This window comes from Sus scrofa, chromosome 1 (genome assembly GCF_000003025.6).
Source record: "Sus scrofa isolate TJ Tabasco breed Duroc chromosome 1, Sscrofa11.1, whole genome shotgun sequence".
NCBI lineage: Eukaryota > Metazoa > Chordata > Mammalia > Artiodactyla > Suidae > Sus > Sus scrofa.
In genome coordinates, this window is record NC_010443.5 from 35,803,882 (window position 1) to 35,825,086 (window position 21,205).

Consider the following 21,205-nt stretch of genomic DNA (forward strand, 5'->3'; position numbering starts at 1 on the left):
CTGCTTCACATATAATTTATATATAATATAGTGAATTATATATTAAATATATATATATGCAAAGTAGAATGTTTTTAAAGATATAAACTCACAGAATTGAAGGAAACACTGAACAATTGGATTCTGAGAAATATAGGAAGCTGGTGTTTCTGGAGATTTCAGCCATGGAAACTCTCAATGGTCTTTGTAGGACACTGCCTTCTGTGTTTGTGTGACTTCACTTCAGATTTAGAATCTTAGGAGATGATGATTAGCACAGGTCTGGAATAAATTTACTGCTTTCCCTCCACCTCTTTGAATCTGGGATGAGGGAGAGACAGCTTCCAAAAGGAAGACTGAGCTGCCATTAACAGGCACTGGAAGAGCTGACAAGGGAATTTCTGCAATAAATACCAGATGTCCAACACACTGTCGACCCTCTATATCCACAGGTTCCACATTCCCCCATCCATCCAACCACAGACTAAAAATATTCAGAAAGAAAAATTCCCCTAAATTCCCAAAGGCAAAACTTGAAGTTGCCAACTGTTGGCAACCATTTAAATAGCATTTACATTGTATTAGGTATTTTAAGTAGTCTAGAGATGATTTAAATAGTACAGGAGGATGTACATGGGTTATATGCAAATATCATGTCATTTTATATGGGAGATTTGAGCATCCTAGGATTTGTGTATTTCGAGGAGGAGGTTAGGTCCTAGAGCCAATCCCCCAGAGAAACTGCAGAACAACTATATTCATTTTACCATGATGCCTAGTCTCTTCCTTTAGTTAAAAGCTATAATAGACACCAAGGTATAGGTACAGAGAGGCCTCAGTTCCTAAAAACTTAGAACAGTATGGAGCTATTATCTGTATTTATGTAAAGAATATGTATTTGTAATCTTATTCATATTAAAATGTAGATCAATGTAATGGATTCTAAAAACAGCCGCAAATACTTTCACTTCTTGCATTCATGTCACTGCCATTTGATTTTACAGACCTCCTCATTAATAAGTGGGATCTTTTCTTTCTTTTTTTCTTTTTTTTCTTTCTAGGGCTGCACCTGTGGCATATGGGAGTTCCTAGGCTAAAGGTCAAATTGGAGCTGTAGCCTCTAGCCTATGCCACAGCCATAGCAACACCAGATCTGAGCCTTATCTGTGACCTACACCACAGCTCACAGGGATCCTTAACCCACTGAGCGAGGGGAGGGATTGAACCCGAATCCTCATGGATACAAGTCAGATTTGTAACCTGATGAGCCACAACAGGAACTCCCTGGAATTTTTTTTTTTTTTCACCTTTGATTTGGACATTAGCAAAGAAGCCACAAGTATAAGAAGCTTGACAAGTGCTTGCATGTTGGGGTGTATCCATGTGCACAAGTGTGCATGGCTAGTCAGTCAAGCATGACAGGTCAAAGAGAGAAGAGACAAGTTACAGCAGCCGAGGCCTTCCAGGCCAGCCCCTGCCAACCTGGGCTGATGACAGACACATCAGCAGATCTGGACCAGGGGAGCCTGAACAAAATTTCACAAGCTAAATAAATGTTTGTTGCCTTATGGTACTGTTTCAGTGCAGTGGGCAGTGAAGCAAAATCAAAATAATACAATCAGTAAATTAATGCCTTAAGCAGAGGAAATAAAAACAAAGACAAGAACAAATCCAACCATAGCCATTTATATATTGTCTCTTTTCCTTGTTTGACTAGGCTAAGTGTGCTTTAAGACAACATGGTTTGTGATGATAAGCCAATTCTTTTTTTTTTTTTTTTTTTTTTTGTCTTTTTGCTATTTCTTTGGGGCCGCTCCCACGGCATATGGAGGTTCCCAGGCTAGGGGTCGAATCGGAGCTGTAGCCACCGGCCTACGCCAGGGCCACAGCAACGCAGGATCCAAGCCGCGTCTGCAACCTACACCACAGCTCACGGCAACGCCCGATCCTTAACCCACTGAGCAAGGCCAGGGGTCGAACCCGCAACCTCATGGTTCCTAGTTGGATTCGTTAACCACTGCGCCACGACGGGAACTCCTGAAAAGGCAATTCTGAATGAATCTTTTAATCTCCTTTTGTCATTCACTCAGTAAGAACCATAATATCTTAGATTTCAGGCAATCTGATTCTTTTGTTTTCAGAGTAATCTGCCCCTTTGAGTCTAGGTTTTATGATTGGTTGGTGATTGGTTATTGTTTGTTGATGTGTCTGTTTTAATTTACAAAATTTACAAAAAGGGAGGTGTTCTTTCTCCCTGATTTTAAAAAGCAACCCCTCACAGAGCTTCCTCCCACAATTCTTTCCTGGGTGAAGTCCACCATCTGAACAAACAGAAAGCAAATTTTCTCCTTCAGGCTCTCTTTACCTTTCACCTTTAGTAGTGATGATCTCTGGGAGTTCCTGTCGTGGCTCAGTGGTTAATGAATTCGACTAGGAACCATGAGGTTGCAGGTTTGATCCCTGGCCTTGCTTAATGGGTTAAGGATCTGACATTGCCATGAGCTATGGTGTAGGTCGCAGACATGGCTCAGATCTGGTGTGGCTGTGGCTGGTGTAGGCCGGCGGCTACAGCTCCAATTGGACCCTTAGCCTGGGAACCTCCATATGCCGTGGGAGTGGCCCTAGAAAAGGCAAAAAGACAAAAAAAAAAAAAAAAATAGTGATGATCTCTGATGATATTCTCGCTTGTTCACAGTCAAGTTTGATGATGAGCACTCCCAGTCCTACTCACAGTTCATTAGAGCCCAAAGGCAATTCTTCCCTCTTATAACATCTCACCTTCCCTCTAACAAGTCACCTGAGCTTGGAAGACAGAAATTGATGAAGACAGAAGTCCAGAAGATCTAAGTTCAAATACCAGTTTTGTCCCTTAAAGACCTTTGGCATGCTATTTAACAATTCTGTTCCTTATTTTTTTATCATTTACAAAACGGGAATAAGTTAAAATGTATAGGATTGTTAATAATAAAAGTATTTATAAAAATAATTTGGGAGTTCCCGTTGTGACACAGTGGTTAACGAATCCAATGAGGAACCATGAGGTTGCAGGTTCGATCCCTGGCCTTACTCAGTGGGTCAAGGATCCGGCGTTGCCATGAGCTGTGGTGTAGGTTGCAGATGCGGCTCGGATCCTGCGTTGCTGTGGCTCTGGCGTGGGCTGGTGGCTATAGCTCTGATTCGACCCCTAGCCTGGGAATCTCCATATGCTGCAGGAGTGGCCCTAGAAAAGGCAAAAAGACCAAAAAAAAAAAAAAAATTAATTTGATAGTGTTTTTTTTTCTTTAAAAAATGTTGGAGGATATTTATCTCTCTGGAAGGTCCACAACATTGCCCTCCCTGCTCCAGGGAGTTTCTCTCTCCTTTTCTGAGAAATGCACATGCCACCCTTCCTTCCCCTTCCTTAGAAGTGTCCTTGAGGAAGCTGGAATGTGAAGAGAAACCATACACAGCACTCCAAAATCTTAAAAAAAAATAAAGCCACAAACAACCACCCCCACACAAGCACACACATACAAAATAAATAGCCATATAAAAGAAGTCCAGGGGCTGCTTGGGATGAGTGGGGCTGGGGTCTCCGCCCACTTCTTCCAGACAGGATTCCCCAGAGCTAAATGGTATGCAAGTGCCCAACAGCCCAGAAACAGCCCTGGCTTTGGGAAGATGTAATAAAATTCTCAGCAGAGGTGATTTATTATGGTTTTCATTTGTTTAGTGTTAGTCCAAGTGCATTGATTCCAGAAATATTTACTGACCATCCAGAGAAGCAGGGAGAAGGAGGAGAAGAGAAACAATATGTAACTGTTGAAAGTATTCAAAGCACTTTTATTAGTTTAATCTCAGTTAAGCGTCAAAATAATCCTAAAATATGGTTTATTATGCCCCAGCTAATAGATACAGAGAGTGAAACTTGTTAGTGTAAGTGTCCTGTGTAAGTATACAAAGCTTGGGAGTTGTCACAACTCAAATAGAGACGTATTTGTCTCCAATTTCACGCCCTCTGACTACTGCATGTTGCACACACTCTGCTATCACAGAACAAGTGTGTCATGTTGGAGTAATCTTCAGGAAGCCAACACTGAATACCACCGTGTAAACAGTCTGTCTTCACTGAACTTACAACTTGACTGGTGAGATAGAAGCCCTGGATCTTCCACGCCCAAAGGTGCTGATGCCACACTAAGAGTTTGGAAAAAGCTGTCAAAAGTATTTCTCATATCATACTATACCATGTCCATCTCTTTAGAAATTTGACTAAAATGTTAAAAAGAAAAAAATTATTTGTCTTTGCTTTCTCTCATATAGGTCCAGGAAAAAAAAAAAAAAAGAAAAAAAAAAAAAAGAAAGCTTCTAGAAGGAAAAATAGTACTCACAGAAAAACCCAAGAGTACTAATTTCAATATTTTTCCTTTGTGTTATAAGGTTTTATGCAGATGTTCAACCACATGATGCAAAACGCATTACTCAAAGTACTGTAGTATGATCTCTGTAACCAATCATGCACTCAAAAAATGAAAGCGGTCAAATTGCCATTTCAATGTGCAAAAGATTGCTGAGAATCAGTCTATTACCCTACTCCCCAACTTAGCTCTTCTGTGGATTCTAATGTTACTTTACTGAGATGGTTTTGATCCATGAATATACAGTATTTCATTTTGAGAAGCAGAAAGACATTACTGGATCCTGTGATAAAAAAGATCAGATTAAGAAAAATAACAGGTGGTGCTTCAAATTCCTTAAAAATCATTGATGAAAGCAAATTTGCATTGCTGACAGTTGTGGCAGAGTGCGAAGAGCTGCATCACCAAAGCTGACAAGTGTACCAGGCTAATGAGCAGCAGATGCAGGCAAAAATCATAGATGCTACAGTTGCCCCCATCATTTTAGCAATTCTTTTTTTTTTTTTTCTCTTTTTAGGGCTGCACCTATGGTATATGGAGGTTCCCAGGCTAGGGGTTGAGTCAGAGCTGTAGCTGCCAGCCCACCACAACCTCAGCCACAGCAATGCAGAATCCAAGCCTCATCTGCGACCTACACCACAGCTTATGGCAACACCAGATCCTTAACCCACTGAGCAAGACCAGGAATCGAACATTGCATCCTCATGGATGCTAGTCAGGTTATACACTATTTCTCACATCATACCACTGAGCCATGACAGGAACTCCCAGCAACTCTTAATTGTGTGATTAGCACCTCAGTATTTTTAACACATCCTAGAAACCAAGAAAAATGTTCTAATCCAGCATGAAATTCTCTGATTTACAAGTTCTATCAGACATGTCTTAGTGTTGGCTTTTTATTTTTTTTATTTTTATTATTTATTTATTTATTTATTTTTTGTCTTTTTGTCTTTTTCTAGGGCCGCTCCCACGGCACATGGAGGTTCCCAGGCTAGGGGTCGAATCGGAGCTGTAGCCACCAGCCTACGCCAGAGCCACAGCAACACAGGATCCGAGCCACGTCTGCGACCTACACCACAGCTCACAGCAACGCTGGATCCTTAACCCACTGAGCAAGGCCAGGGACCAAACCCGCAACCTCATGGTTCCTAATCGGATTCAATAACCACTGTTCCACGACAGGAACTCCAGTGTTGACTTTTTAATCCACAGAAGTGTGATTATATTTTAAAAAGAGCTACACATTTGTTAGAAAGAAAATTTTTAATGTTTTCCCTCAGTAGTACAGCAAGGAATAATGAGGAATATATCTGAATATAAGCCAGAGTAAATCTTTGGATTATATTTTGAATATTAGAAAGTAAAATGCTTTAAATTGCTCTATAAAGCTGATAAAAGGGGATGATTGATCCCAGCTTTGGGGCAAGGAAGGTGCAAGAGAAGCCTGGAATACATTGTTGTACCAGAAATTAAGGAAGTCCTCATGAGAAAGAAAAAAACCACTATGGTAGCCTAAACAGTATAGAAGCCAGCCTGAAGTGTACTTTGGCAATCTAAGACATTTTAATTATACAAGTAAGTAGAGACAAAAATACCATCAAATAAAATAGGAATCCATGAGTCCATGATAGAGATAGATAAACAGAGGAAAGATCCCTCCCTGAGAGTAAAATGACAACTAATAAACATGGAACCAGTGCTGGAGTGGTGAAATCATTTTGTCTCCATTCGAGTAAATGTTGGTTTGGGCAGGAATAATCGGTAGATGGATATGAAGGCATTGGGCAGCGGATGAGTTTGATGAGTTTGTTGAAGAGCAGAATGGTTTCAACCCCCATAGACTGTTCTTTTCAAGGAGAAAACGTCTAAGTATGTAGTCAAGAAACCATAAGAACCATTGACCGGAAACATCACCAAGGAAGGGTCAGTGGACCCCATGTAACTCCAGATATGACACTCTTAAAAAGGACACATCACTTTTGTAGCATTCTGGCCAGGAAGGCATTAGCTGAATCTAATTATGAAGAAACATTGGATAAATAAATATTCAGGAATATTCTATGAAATAACTTGCCCATGGTCTCCAAAATATCAACCTCATTTGCTGGTGAATTAATCCAGGCGATAGAATAGAGACATGATGATTTCCTACAACACATGATCCTAGACTAGTCTTGGACTGAAGGAAAAAATGCTACATAAACATTACAAGAAAATTGTCCAAATTGTAATACAAATTGTAGATTTTGTGAAACTATTCTATCAATGCTAAATTTGCTGAGTTTGAAAACTACATTGTGGTAATGTAAATTATTTAAATTTTTAACATTTTTCTATAATTTGAAACTATTTTAAAATAAAAGGTTTAGAAAAAAGAAAACATATAAGAAATGTATTATATTGTTCTACCCCAATAGTTCATAGTGCTTTTTAATTGATTACTTCATGTAGATACACACATAGAACAATAGATATTTATACCAAATTGGCTTATGGCTTTATTTCCCCGATTTCCCTCTATCATGATCAATTTCTTATGGCCACACCCATGGCTTATGGAAGTTCCCAGGCCAGGGACTGAATTTCAGTCATAGCTGCAACTTATGCAGCTGATAGTCATAGCTGCAACTTATGCACAACACCTGATCCTTTAACCCACTGATGCTAAAGGTTTGGTGGGATCAAACCTGCACCTCCACAGTGACCTGGGCCACTGCAGTTGGATTCTTAACCCACTGCACCACAGCAGGAAATCCAATCTAATTTGTTTTATTTGTTTTGTCTTTTTTCCTTTTCTAGGGCCACTCTCGCTTCCCAGGCTAGGGGTCTAATCGGAGCTGTAGCCACCAGCCTATGCCACAGCCACAGCAACGTGGGATCCAAGCTGAATCTGCGACCTACACCACAGCTCACGGCAACGCCGGATCGTTAACCCACTGAGCAGGGGCAGGGATCAAACCCACAACCTCATGTTCCTAGTTGGATTTGTTAACCACTGCGCCACGAGGGGAACTGCTGAGAGCCAATTTTCAAGAAGAGAGTTTTCGAGAAGAGAATCTGCCTGATGACAAAACCCAGGGGATTCTGAAGAAAGGCTGCAAGGCAGCAAGCCAGTACACAAAAAGCATAAGGCTGAAATGCCTGAAAAAACATGTTTCTAAATTCTTACCCTTCTTGTTTTTAATGATCACCCTGTGTTCTGTTTACTGTGCCTTGACTCTTGATTTGGGAGTCATTCTTGCTTGCTAAATGTTTGGGAGAATAGCTCTTCGTTATCTACACCTAAATTACGTGAGTTTTTAGAAAGATTCCTTTTCCTTATAAGAGAATCATAGATAACAATGGTATTTACTACTTGCAGTTTTAGAAGAAATTGTTAAGTTTTATAGATGTAGTTTGAACCATTTAGAGTTGATTAGTTTGACAAGTTGTTTTTCTTTGGCTGATTTATTAATCTATAAAAAGAAAATAGGTGTAAAGGCCTGTTGTTGATTGTTAAATATAATTTAGAAAAACAGGTTGTGGTTGAGTTACTAACCAAGCACCTGCCCTAAAAACACAATGCATTTGTGGTAATCACAAAGGTCAGGAGAAGTCTTAGACCTCTGACATTGATGGCCTACTGTGTGATCTTGAGTTCTGCCTGGTGATCTTTTAATAGGTTTAGAGCGCACCCTGCCTGGACAATGTGCTTCTTAATCTTTAAACTTAATCTGTAACTCTGAAAACATTTCAAGGTATTGATCTCTTACTGTTTCTACAAGTTATAGTCCTTTCTCCTATTTAAGTCACTGCTGACCACCAATAAAGTTGAGACCGCGTGAACACTGCTTGAGAGTGTGCGTCTCCGTTATTCCTGCACCTGCCGCCTCTCCTCTTAGGTAAATCCCCTGACCGCTGGTGCTGGACCCCGGCAGGGAACTCCTAATTTGTTTTTTTTTGTTTTTGTTGTTGTTGTTGTTGTTGTTGTTGTTATTGTTGCTATTTCTTGGGCCGCTCCCGCGGCATATGGAGGTTCCCAGGCTAGGGGTTGAATCGGAGCTGTAGCCACCGGCCTACGCCAGAGCCACAGCAACGCAGGATCCGAGCCACGTCTGCAACCTACACCACAGCTCACGGCAACGCCGGATCGTTAACCCACTGAGCAAGGGCAGGGATCCAACCCGCAACCTCATGGTTCCTAGTCGGATTCGTTAACCACTGCGCCACGACAGGAACTCCCCTAATTTGTTTTTAATATGCATATCCCAACTTCGTTCTGGCCTTAACCATCTGTATCCATTCTAATTTCAATTATTTTTCTAACTAGCATGGCAAGTTATGTACATAATTATTTCAATTAATTAAAAAATGAATAATACTGGAAAGCTAGACCACACTTCTAATTAAGCCTCCTGGATTAATTAAATATGTATAGTAGAAATATGATCTAGATTTCCAATATTATTATTATTATCAATCGCAGGAAGTAAAGTTTTTTTTTTTAAGCTAGTATCTGCTACTGTATATACTTATTCTTTTTTTTTTGTCTTTTTGCCTTTTCTAGGTCTGCTCCTGTGGTATATGGAGGTTTCCAGGCTAGGGGTCGAATCAGAGCTGTAGCAACCGGCCTACACCACAGCCACAGCAACACAGGATCCAAGCAGTGTCTGCAACCTACACCACAGCTCACGGCAATGCCGGATCCTTAACCCACTGAGCAAGGCCAGGGACCAAACACGCAACCTCATGGTTCCTAGTTGGATTCATTAACCACTGAGCCATGACGGGAACTCCTGTAGTCAGATTCTTAACCCACTGCACCGAAGTGGGAACTCCCATGTATTTATTTATTCTTTTATCTCTTGATTATTGAGAACAAAGCCCGACCATCTATATTGGTGAAAATAGATTTATAACTACCAAATCATCTCTTATACATCTCATACACTTTCATATCTCACCGGGCTGTGAACTGTGCATTACACAAGGCAAATATTCAACACATGTGGAATGAATGAATGTAAGAATGAAGACAAAACAAACAAATGGATGAATAACAATGGAATGAAATTAAGGAGATAACATTGATGGGGAAGCAAGGAGAAAGTAAGACTTTATAGGAAATAAAGAGCTAGGAATTTTTAGCCATTTGAAATTTATAGACTATCAATATGCATATGTATATTGCATTTTTTTGAATGCAAGTTCTCTGGTGTCCAGAGGACAAGCCTTAATATAAAAATTGGGAATAACTCAAAGCAATGGCAGAAAGAAGGCCTGAGAGTCTTGGTTGATGGGGTGAAATCTGTCAGTCAGGTCCCGGTAGGAAAGGCTTTTCTCTCAAAGATGATACCCCCCCTTTACAGCAACTCACCATGAGCTGTGTCTTGGCTGAAGGCAATTCTTAGTCTTTATGCATTTTTGTGATACAGACCATCTCTCTGTCTTTATCATTCTTTGTCTGCTACTCTGAATCACGTTGGAGTCAAGGAATTACATGGCCTTGTTCTGTATAAAATCCTACAACTTCACCTTGTGTTCATGAGACAGCCTTATACCTCTCCAACACCTGGCCTGGCCTTGGCTTCTTCCTATCCAGAACAGGGAGAGGAACTCTAATAGTCCAGACTTCCTTCTAGGTATAAAGTTCTATGATTCTAACATTAATAATGGTAATATTGGAGTTCCTGTCGTGGCTCAGTGGTTAACGTATCCGACTAGGAACCGTGAGGTTGTGGGTTCGATCCCTGCCCTCACTCAGTGGGTTAAGGATCTGGCGTTGCCGTGAGCTGTGGTGTAGGTTGCAGATGCGGCTCAGATCCAACGTTGCTGTGGCCGTGGTTTAGGTCGGCAGCTACAGCTCCAATTCGACCCCTAGCCTGGGAACCTCCATGCCACAGGAGCAGCCCAAGAAATGGCAAAAAGACCAAAAAATAAATGAATAAATAATGCAATATCATATCACACCAGTAACACAGGTTATCTGGTAGGTTGCCAGCTAAACACTTGTGCATACCATGGATGAAGTCCTCTGAGTCTGATAGTGATGTAGTAACTCTGAGGTTGCAGTGATTGAACTGAGAGAAGCCACATTCCTAGTGAGCCACCTGGCCTAGGTAGTCGGCTGTGTCACAGACAATGTGCCGAGCTTTACTTCAGAAGACTGGCCTCTCAGATGTCCTTGAGTCCACATGGCCAGCAGAGCTAAAACATCCTAAATAGCTCTTGTGTCTCCTAGGCTCTGTTTTTGCAGATGTAAAAATAGAAGAACCTTGTGGATTTGGTCTTTTATAAACCACAAGCTGGAAATACCAAAACACAAGCTTCCCCTGGAGAGAAGGGGTAGGAGTTTGTCATCTGCTTTGTGTGAGGGAGGCAACAGGATAATTGATATGTCTGTTATTTATAGCTAGGCGATGATGTCATGCTGGTCATTTGAGCTGTATAAGAAAGGAATGGTTTAATTCCTGAATAAATCCTGGGTCACATTTAAATGATATCAAGCATCCATATGAGAAAATAAATCTTTATGTGGTAAGTGAATAGGAAAATGAATGAACACCTATCAGCTCGATGTTATGCAAGCAAAATACTTATCATTTGATGGAATATTACGTATCTCCACAGATCATTCTTGGCATTACTCACATATGTGGCCTCAGGCTGTGTAAGAGGTGAACCACTATAGAAAATTATGTGCTTTGAGAGACAGTGTGGTAAATTGGTTGTCTGTGAGCTGGTGGCACTGTCCATATAGTTAGTGCTCGTTGTTCCTTATTCAGTCCCTTTAGAGTATCCAGAGATTTTTAGGCCCTATGAAGTATGTGTTTTCATTCAAAGACCATTTTTGGCTGGTCTCTGTCTTCTTTTCAGAAAGGTGTTTTGCCAGGGGACATGTTTCTACAATCTTTCCTTTCTTTTTTTTTTTTTTTTTTTTTGTCTTTTTGCCTTTTCTAGGGCCACTCCCGTGGCATATGGGAGGTTCCCAGGCTAGGGGTCCAATCAGAGCTGTAGCTGCTGGCATATACCACAGCCACAGCAATGCCAGATCTGAGCCTCATCTGCAACCTACACCACAGCTCACAGCAATGCCGGATCCTTAACCCACTGAGCATGTCCAGGGATCAAACCCTCAACCTCATCATTTCTAATCAGATTCATTAACCACTGAGCCACGACGAGAACTCCCTCTACAATCTTTTCTTAACCTCTTTGCTTCTTTTTTCTATGCTGAAAACTCCATCTTGTCCTGCTTTACTTTACCCCATCTTCCTGCTTGAAAAACAGGTCACAGTGCTGGTAAATGACTTCAGCTTAAGAACAAAGACCTAAAGGCATAAGTTATTCATTGGGTCAGATGAATGAGGACATAATGCCTTGGTCTAGGCATGCCAGACCTGTGCAGGTTGGCACACTGTTTGCACAAGCATGATATGTCCTCTAAAGAATAAGAGAAAGAGGAACCTCATGGCCCCAGGTGGCTTATGAGTGGTAGTTAGCAGAACATGCATTAGCAAAGAGTACCAAGGTACAAACCTAGGCACACCGGGTTGCTGTAGATAGGCATGCTGTTTGCAGAGGCACAATGAGGATTCTCTGGAATGCTATGCATAGATAACTAATGCCAAGCTTCCTCAAATGCTAATGATTGTTAAATGCCTAAAGGTCAGAGTAAAAGCTTAACCACCTACCAGCTTTTAAAACAGTAAAAGAACTTTTAAAATAATTTAAAAAAAACCCCACTATATCCTGCACCTATAGCCCCCTCCTCACTTGATGTAATCCTAAAGAGCACAATAAAAGCAGTGTGGTTTCTTGAGGTGGTGCTCTTGGTCCCTGAGACCTTGAGTCCCTTGGTTCCCACCTTTGAGATAAATGTCTCTGTGTCTTGTCTTAGGTTACCTTTTTCCTTCAGGTTCACAGCACCCGTTCTTCAGCACTCACCTGCTGAGCTGGTTTCAGCAAGCAGCGCTCAACGTGGGGCAGGCACAAAGAATGAAGGACCACACTGACAGCTGATTTTCATTCACTGGAAGTTATGTTATGTGCAGCCCTGAGAAGAAGGGAAGAATTTTTCATGACCACGCTAAAGATATCCTGTGGATACGGTCCCTCTCTCAGATATTTACAGGGTAACATGGGAAATAAGGTAATTGCAGGAAACTATAGTCCTTACATTTGTTTGTTAGGACAACTCTTTAAACAAGGAGGGGCAAAAACAAGTGAAAGTAAACTTTTGGAACTTTTTCAGACTGTTGAGAAACATTGTGATTGGTTTCCTACATTAGGAACATTAGATTTAAAAATATGGGAAAAGGTAGTGAAATGGAGTTTTAACTAAAGAACAACCCCCCCCCCCCCGCCCCTTGGCTAAGAAGGCAGCTGCAAGCCTTTCCAGCTGTGCTAATCACTATGCCACCCTTCTTGTAATAATGTAACAACTGTGTGCTCTCTGTCCAAGCCAGCAGCCCTGCTAATTAGGTACCTAGCACTGCTTATCAGTTCTGCTTCTGTAACCTTGCTTGCTCAGTTTCTTAGGGAGGAACACTGTCTGCTTGGGGATGGGGGAGGTCCAGGATGCTTACATGGGAAAATCAAGACCTTGTAGTGTATAAAAGCTACTGAGAACAAAGACCTGGTGCTCAGACTCTGGAGGTGACTCCTCTGAGCCCGCACTGGTGCTGAATAAACCTGGCTTTTCCATATCTCCGAGTGCTGTTTGTCTCCTTCCACTGCCACAGTTTTTGTGGTTTCCGCAACAATGTTTCACTAGAATTGTACTCATAGGGAGTAACACATAAGAAGTAAAATATTAATTGATACTCCTTTTTTGACTTTTTGTAAGTATAATTTCCATCCCAGATTCAAATATTTTCAAAGCTAAGGGGAATTTTCCACAAGTCAACTTGAGGCTTGCTATTACCAAATTGAGGATAGGGAGGCACAAGGCCCGAGTATTTCCAACTTATGGGGCTTTTGGCTTTAGTTATCATCTTTTGTTGGCCTGATTGGCTGGAAACTGTTCAAGAGAGTAATTCATTAACAGAACACGGAGGTTGATGGCCCATACAGGCAGGAATCAGCTTCCCCTTAGGGGACCAATCCCATACAGTTCCATAGGAAACATTAAGCAGTTGCCCTGCATGTATTCCAATGAATTTGATTTTTCACTCTCTTGAAGGTAGCTGTCCTTTTTGAGGAACATAAAGTCCTGTCAGACATCCCCATATTAACTGGTTTCACCTGACAGTAAGCAAAACTCCGGCCTGTAACTAAATGTAAATCTTTACTGGTGGGCATATCTAAATTTCCTGTACTTTAGGTAAAATTAAGATCTGAGCAATCTGATCCCCTTTTTTAATTTTCCAAGGAACCACAGTGGAAACCATCACCAGTACTTTATCATCCCCTATATTATCCAATATCCCAGTATGAACTTGAAGTCTTTGTTCTGTTAGCCCTGCCCTTCCTATTATCAATCCTACAGTGCCTGTTGATAATGGTTTTTCCAAATTGGTTGTAATAGAAGTAGGAGTTTCACTAGGAAGGAGAATTAAATCCTGTAAACTAGGGAGATCTATTGTGACGTTGAACGCTCCTGCTGAGCCTGGTCCCAGGAAATCTTGCATTGGTTGAGAGTTTGGCTCTGGTTCTGAATAGGGAAAGCTTCCTTGGTTGACAGGGCTGGAAGCTTGCCCCAAGTGGAGTTTCTGGACAAGGGAGTTCCATCTTTATGAAAGATGGACCGGCACTGATTAGCCCAGTGCTTTCCTTTATTACATCTTGGACATATTCCAGACTGTATATTATTGCTACTAAAAGGTGCCGAAGCTCCATGAAAGGAAGGTTGGGCTCATGGAGGAGCGAGACATTGTTTTTTAGTATGTCCTGTCTTACCACAATTAAAACATTTTCCTGAAAATTTGTCTTTAACTTTTAAATTAACCATTGCTTGGGCTAGCATTGAGGCCTTAAAGGACTCTGTCCCCACTCCCTGACAGGCTTTAATATATTCAGCAATGTTAGTTTCTCCTTTTAAAAATCCTGTGGCCTTTTTACAATCAGTATTTGCATTCTTATATGCTAACAATTGAAAAATAGTATCATATACCTCAGAGTGAGTAATTTGTTGGTTTAATGCTTCCTGTAAATGAGCTAGAAATTCAGTATAAGGTTCCTTAGGGCCCTGTAGGGTATTTTGAAATGAAGTATTTATTTGACCCTTAGATTCAATTTTATCCCATGCCATTAAACAACATTGTCTAATCTGTTCAATAGCCAAATGATTCACTCTCATTTAATCTTGAAGATTACTCCAAGGACCAATCCCTAACAATTGTTCCATTGTAATTGGAAGATTTAGAACCTGATTACAACTAGCAGGTCTGGGCATGATCTTGCCACCAAGACTTAAACTGTAAATATTCACTAGGTGATAGCACAGCACGGGTTAAGCTATGCCAATCAGCAGGAATCATACGATTTCCTTCAGCTACTCCCTGTATGATTCCTTTTGTAAAGGGAGAATTAACACCACAGTTTTGAACGGCCTGTCTTAATTCTTTAAGAATTTTAAAAGGAAAGGGCTCATGAATGAACTCATAAACTCCATCAGGGTTGGCACCATCAATGCCTGGAGCCACTGCCTCCCTGACAGTTACTGAAACGGCTAGATGTATGGCATCCAAATCGCCTTCCCTTTGAGCCTGTAAAATTCCCTGTTGAATGGATGACAGATGGTGTTCAGGGATAACGTTCGATTTTCTTTACAACCCTAGAAGAAGTAGAGGCTTGACGAGTCCTCATCACCTCACTCCTAATAGGAGGCAATTGGGGAATATCAGAATCAACAATTGGAGCTGAAGGTTCTGATGATAATTTTGTTCAGGAACTGCATGTTTAGATTCCTCGAACAGAGGTGTAAACTCCCCTTCTTCCTCCTCCTCTAAGACCTCTGTAGTCTATAGAGGTTCTAAAACTGATTAAGCTCCAAGTGCTCCAAATGGACACAGGAATCAGAACACCCTTATCATGTAATATCCTAAGTTCCATTCCTACTGTTGCGGAAACCGCAAAAACTGTGGCAACGGAAGGAGACAAACAGCACTCGGAGATATGGAAAAGCCAGGTTTATTCAGCACCGGTGCGGGCTCAGAGGAGTCACCTCCAGAGTCTGAGCACCAGGTCTTTGTTCTCAGTAACTTTTATACACTACAAGGTCTTGATTTTCCCATGTAAGCATCCCGGACCTCCCCCATCCCCAAGCAGACAGTGTTCCTCCCTAAGAAACTGAGCAAGCAAGGTTACAGAAGCAGAACTGATAAGCAGTGCTAGGTACCTAATTAGCAGGGCTGCTGGCTTGGACAGAGGGCACACAGTTGTTACATTATTACAAGAAGGGTGGCATAGTGATTAGCACAGCTGGAAAGGCTTGCAGCTGCCTTCTTAGCCAAGGGGCGGGGGGGGGGGTTGTTCTTTAGTTAAAACTCCATTTCAACATCATGGGAACAAATTAAGACGCATTTGCGATGTCCCTCAGATGAGTTGACACTGGATATAAAGAAACTGCAGACTAGAGTCCTGATTATTCAAAAGGCCGTTCTACAAAATATACCTCATAAAGAGGTACTGGATAATATTCTGGAAGATTTAAAAATAATTAATCCCTTAAAATGGTTTAAAGATTTGGGTGGAGGAATAATCAGATCATTAATAATTTTCTATTTAGTCTATAGATACACGAAGCGAGCAATCCAAGAAGTAATGAAAAAAGTTGCGAAATCTACTTTTGCCCGCCTACAAAAACAAAAAGGGGGAGATGTCGAGACATGTTTCTGCAATTTTTCTTAGCCTCCTTGCTTCTTTTTTCTATGCTGAAAACTCCATCTTGTCCTGCTTTACTTTACCCCATCTTCCTGCTTGAAAAACAGGTCACAGTGCTGGTAAATGACTTCAGCTTAAGAACAAAGACCTAAAGGCATAAGTTATTCATTGGGTCAGATGAATGAGGACATAATGCCTTGGTCTAGGCATGCCAGACCTGTGCAGGTTGGCACACTGTTTGCACAAGCATGATATGTCCTCTAAAGAATAAGAGAAAGAGGAACCTCATGGCCCCAGGTGGCTTATGAGCGGTAGTTAGCAGAACATGCATTAGCAAAGAGTACCAAGGTGCAAACCTAGGCACACCGGGTTGCTGTAGATAGGCATGCTGTTTGCAGAAGCACGGTGAGGACTTTTTTAAAATAAAAGAACTTTTAAAATAATTAACCCCCCCCCACTACATCCTGCACCTATAGCCCCCTTCTCACTTGATGTAATCCTAAAGAGCACAATAAAAGCAGTGTGGTTTCTTGAGGTGGTGCTCTTGGTCCCTGAGACCTTGAGTCCCTTGGTTCCCACCTTTAAGATAAATGTCTCTGTGTCTTGTTTTATCCTAAGGGAAGTGTTGCTAATCCATTTTTATATAATGGAATTTTTTTTTTTTTTTTTTTTTGTCTTTTTGCTATTTCTTTGGGCCGCTCCCGCGGCATGTGGAGGTTCCCAGGCTAGGGGTCGGGGTCGAATCGGAGCTGTAGCCACCAGCCTACGCCAGAGCCACAGCAACACAGGATCTGAGCCCGCAACCTACACCACAGCTCACGGCAACGCCAGATCGTTAACCCACTGAGCGAGGGCAGGGACCGAACCCGAAACCTCATGGTTCCTAGTCGGATTCGTTAACCACTGTGCCACGACGGGAACTCCTGGAAATATTTTTAAAAGTTAGGAATATATGCTGTCATATATTGCTCTCTTCAACATTTTAAAAAAAAAACTGGCATGTTCAAGTTTTCTTCTTTTTATCAATTTATGCCACAGATGACATCAAAATGCAGCTCTTAAAAATATCGCTTTATTATTTTGCATTTGCCTCATATAGGGAATTACTAGTGATTTAGTAACTTATGAGGCCTAGGGGCTCATTTCAAGTGAGTGTTTTAGTTTTCAAAAGAAACTAAAACCGAAACTAAGAACTCATATAAGAAAGTGCAGAGCATGATTTTTAAAACCAGACATCTCTAGGTTTGAATTCTTATTTTGCTCACCAGCTCTGTGCAATGGGGAGAATTAGATGTCTGTTTCTTCACCTTTGACATCGGAAAATGCTTTGTATGAGAAACATCTTTTTGAAGTTTCAAAGTGATAACCTGTCCAGCTCCAACACAAACTAGGCACCAAGGAATGTTAGTTCCCCATCTACTCTACCCTCCTCCTTAGCAACCTTAGATTTTGTTTAAAAAAAAAAAAATCTCTCCATCCCTTTTAACTTTTACATCCAGTAGAAATTAACTGTTTCCAGGCTGTACCCATTAGTGTATTTGGTTCCAAAGTGCTTCACAAAGGAAATTGGTTTGGAGTAGGTGCCAAGCAGTGGTGCCTAATTGGGTGATTATGGGGAACTGGCTATGTACCAGTTCACAGACAAAAATGAAGCTAGGAGTTCTTGGACAGTCCTGATGTTCAGTTGTACAATAAGAAGAATGCGAATGAATTACAATCTCCCTACTGAAAAAGTTCTCAGGATTTCCGTAAAAAGTTATCATTTCTGGCCAAGAGCTCTGCAAAGCCAGTTTCTTATTACCTAATCACCTAACTGAGACTTTCAAAAGCTGTGCTTTCAGCCTTGCATACAGTGTCTTCTTTATACAGGTTTGCCCTCATACCCAACTCAACCTAAGGAAGATAGACTATAAAGCGTGTATTATTTGTTCAAATAGATATACTCATCTCTACTGGGAGAAATTAGTGACCTTTTGGTCAGCCTGGGTGGGTTGTGATACCAGAGTAGTTTCTTGTCTTGTTGCAGAAAGAATTCAGAGACTAGACACGGGTAAGAAAAGCAAAGCAAGAATTTATTGAGCAATAGGATGCTTCCATATAATAGCCAAGACGTGGAAGCACCCTAATATATATAGCTCAACCTATATATCTAACTCAATCACTTGTGTACACCTGGAACTAACGCAGTATTTTAAATCAACTATACTCCAGTATAAAATTCAATTAAAAAATAGTTCCGGCAACAACAACAACAACAACAACAAAAAAGACAAAAAGACAAAAAAAAAAAGGCAACAACAACAACAACAACCAAAAAAAAAGACAAAAAGACAAAAAAAAAAAATAGTTCCGGAATGTTTTCAGTCATTATCTCCTTGAACATTATTATTCCTCCAGTCTCTCAAGTCTACCTTTTCTAGCTCTTTGATTAAATGTTGGACATTTTCATTGTACCCTGCATTTCTTTTTAAGAACTCTGTAATATATTTGCTTTTTAGGACTGCACGTGCAGCGTATGAAGTTTCCCAGGCTAGGGGTCAAATCAGAGCTGTAGCTGCCAGCCACAGCCACAGCCACAGCAACTTGGGATCTGAGCTGTGTCTGCAACCTACACCACAGCTCATGGCTAGATTCTTAACCCACTGAGTGAGGCCAGGGATCAAACCCGCATCCTTATGGCTCCTAGTTGGTTTTGTTAACCTCTGAGCCATGAAGGGAAACACTAATATATTTCTTTTCCCTGCATCGTGTAGTCTGAAATTTTTTTCAGATATAAATTCCATTTAATTCTCTTCTAATTAGCTGTTTAACTACCTATTTTGATTTTAACAGATTTTTTTATATCTGCAATTTTCACTTGTCTCTGTTTTCCAACTATTGCTTATTCTGGATAGATTCTTATTGCTTGTTTATTTTGTATGAGAATAAGCTATGATCTTAACAATTTGCAACAAGGTATCAGTGTGGTTTTTCATGGTTAGCTGTATTTATGATCAGAAATGTGAAATACCAACACTTGAAATAAAAAGATCGGCCCAAGTTGACTGTGATTTGACACTTATCACAAGATTATTTGGGATATCTGAAATTGCAAAGTGACTGCAGTGAACATGTTCATTTTCCAAATCCTCTAATCTCTCTACTCTGCCCCATGTCATAAATTAACCCTCGGGGAAACAATAACAGTGTCATATTTTTATCATTATTGACAAATTTCCACTTCTCATATATTGATTCAAAACAATTTTACAAGATAGGTGCTGGTGTTCTCATTTTACATATGAGAAAACTCAAAGAATGTATGTTACAGTTATACAACTAACAGGACCCAGGATTCAAGTTTAGGATTTTTCAATTCCACATTCCAAAAAGCATTTGAATAATACATAAAAATATTTACCAAAATAGACCTAATTTCCCCTACACAAGAACTGAGTGTGAGAAAAAGATTGCCACTATAACCCAAATTATATACCTTCTGCTATAAGATCATGAGAAGTATAACATCTCATAATTTTCTCTGTCTTACCTGTCAGAAAACTCAAAAGTTGAATAGGATATCTACCTGCCATAATTAACAATAGTCCAACGCCTAATAATAAACATGGATTTGCTTTTGTCAAGTGTTTTTTGCACTGCTTTAACTATTTTACTTTTTTAATTTATTTTTATTTTTATTTTTTATTTTTTTACTTTATTATTATTATTATTATTTTGTCTTTTTGCCATTTCTTGGGCCACTCCTGCAGCATATGGAGGTTCTCATGCTAGGGGTTGAATCGGAGCTGTAGCCCCCGGCCTATGCCAGAGCCACAGCAATGCAGGATCCGAGCCGTGTCTGCAACCTACACCACAGCTCACGGCAACGCCGGATCATTAACCCACTGAGCAAGGCCAGGGATCAAACCCGCAACCTCATGGTTCCTAGTCAGATAGATTAACCACTGAGCCACGACAGGAACTCCAAATTATGTATGTCTAAATAACAAGTATTTGGGAAGGGCCTATTACATCCAGATTTGTACCAGATATTATGAAATTTAATAAAGCAGTTAATACATAAGTTCAAAACAATAAAGATGAAAAGTATACCCCCCCAAAAAAAAACCCGAATATAATTCTGAATGTGAAGTTATGTGATATACGCAAGGTATAGAGTTGTGTTTCTGACACATATTAAGCAAGTGTGTAACCTGGCAATAATTAAACAGTATTTCAATTGATAATGATGGGAGGCTTCTCTGGGTGGAAGAACAGGATGAATAGAGAATGTGAAGGGGAGAGAGAAGGAGGGGTTGTCTCTCTGAGAAGTGTATCAGGGAACAAGCTATCATGAGCCATTGTCAACCAGGTAATGGGGAGGAAGAGGGGACAGCACCACAGCAGAGTTAGTAGGAGCCCCAGTTCTACAGCCATGTAACTTCAGATAAAGTCTTGGAAGCTGACAAACAGAGGACCTTAAACTTCAGGCTGCCACTTCTGAAAGATCATAACGGATAATATTTCACTTAATTTTCAAAGTGGGTGGTAGTTATATTTTCTGTGTCCTGCCGTCTTTTAAAATATAAGTTGCTACATTCCCCTAGACAAAGACAGTTGGTGATCAGTTAAAGACAGATGGCACAGACATTTTCCCCTACAAGTATGGCTTTCTTCCAGTTATGATATTTTCTTTCCTGAAGTTCAATTTGTAAAGATCTCAAAGGAAGCATTTCTAAAGTATAAATGATGAATGCAGTAGAGAAAAAAAGGCATACTGATTACTGATCTCAACTGTAAAAGCAGATGAGTTCTAGCTGGATATGGCTTATGAGTCCAAATATGATTTAGCCATGAGGTCAAGAGGCCATGACATCAAAACCAGCCTTACTTGGCTGAAGTGTCAGTGGTTGTCCATGCAGTCTTCCTTCAGGGATAACAGGAAATGTGACTGTCACTCAAAACAGCTCCCCTGGCTATAGATTGACTTCTGATGCCCTTACATTCTCTCTGAAAAGAGGACTTTTAAGTGAAGATACTCT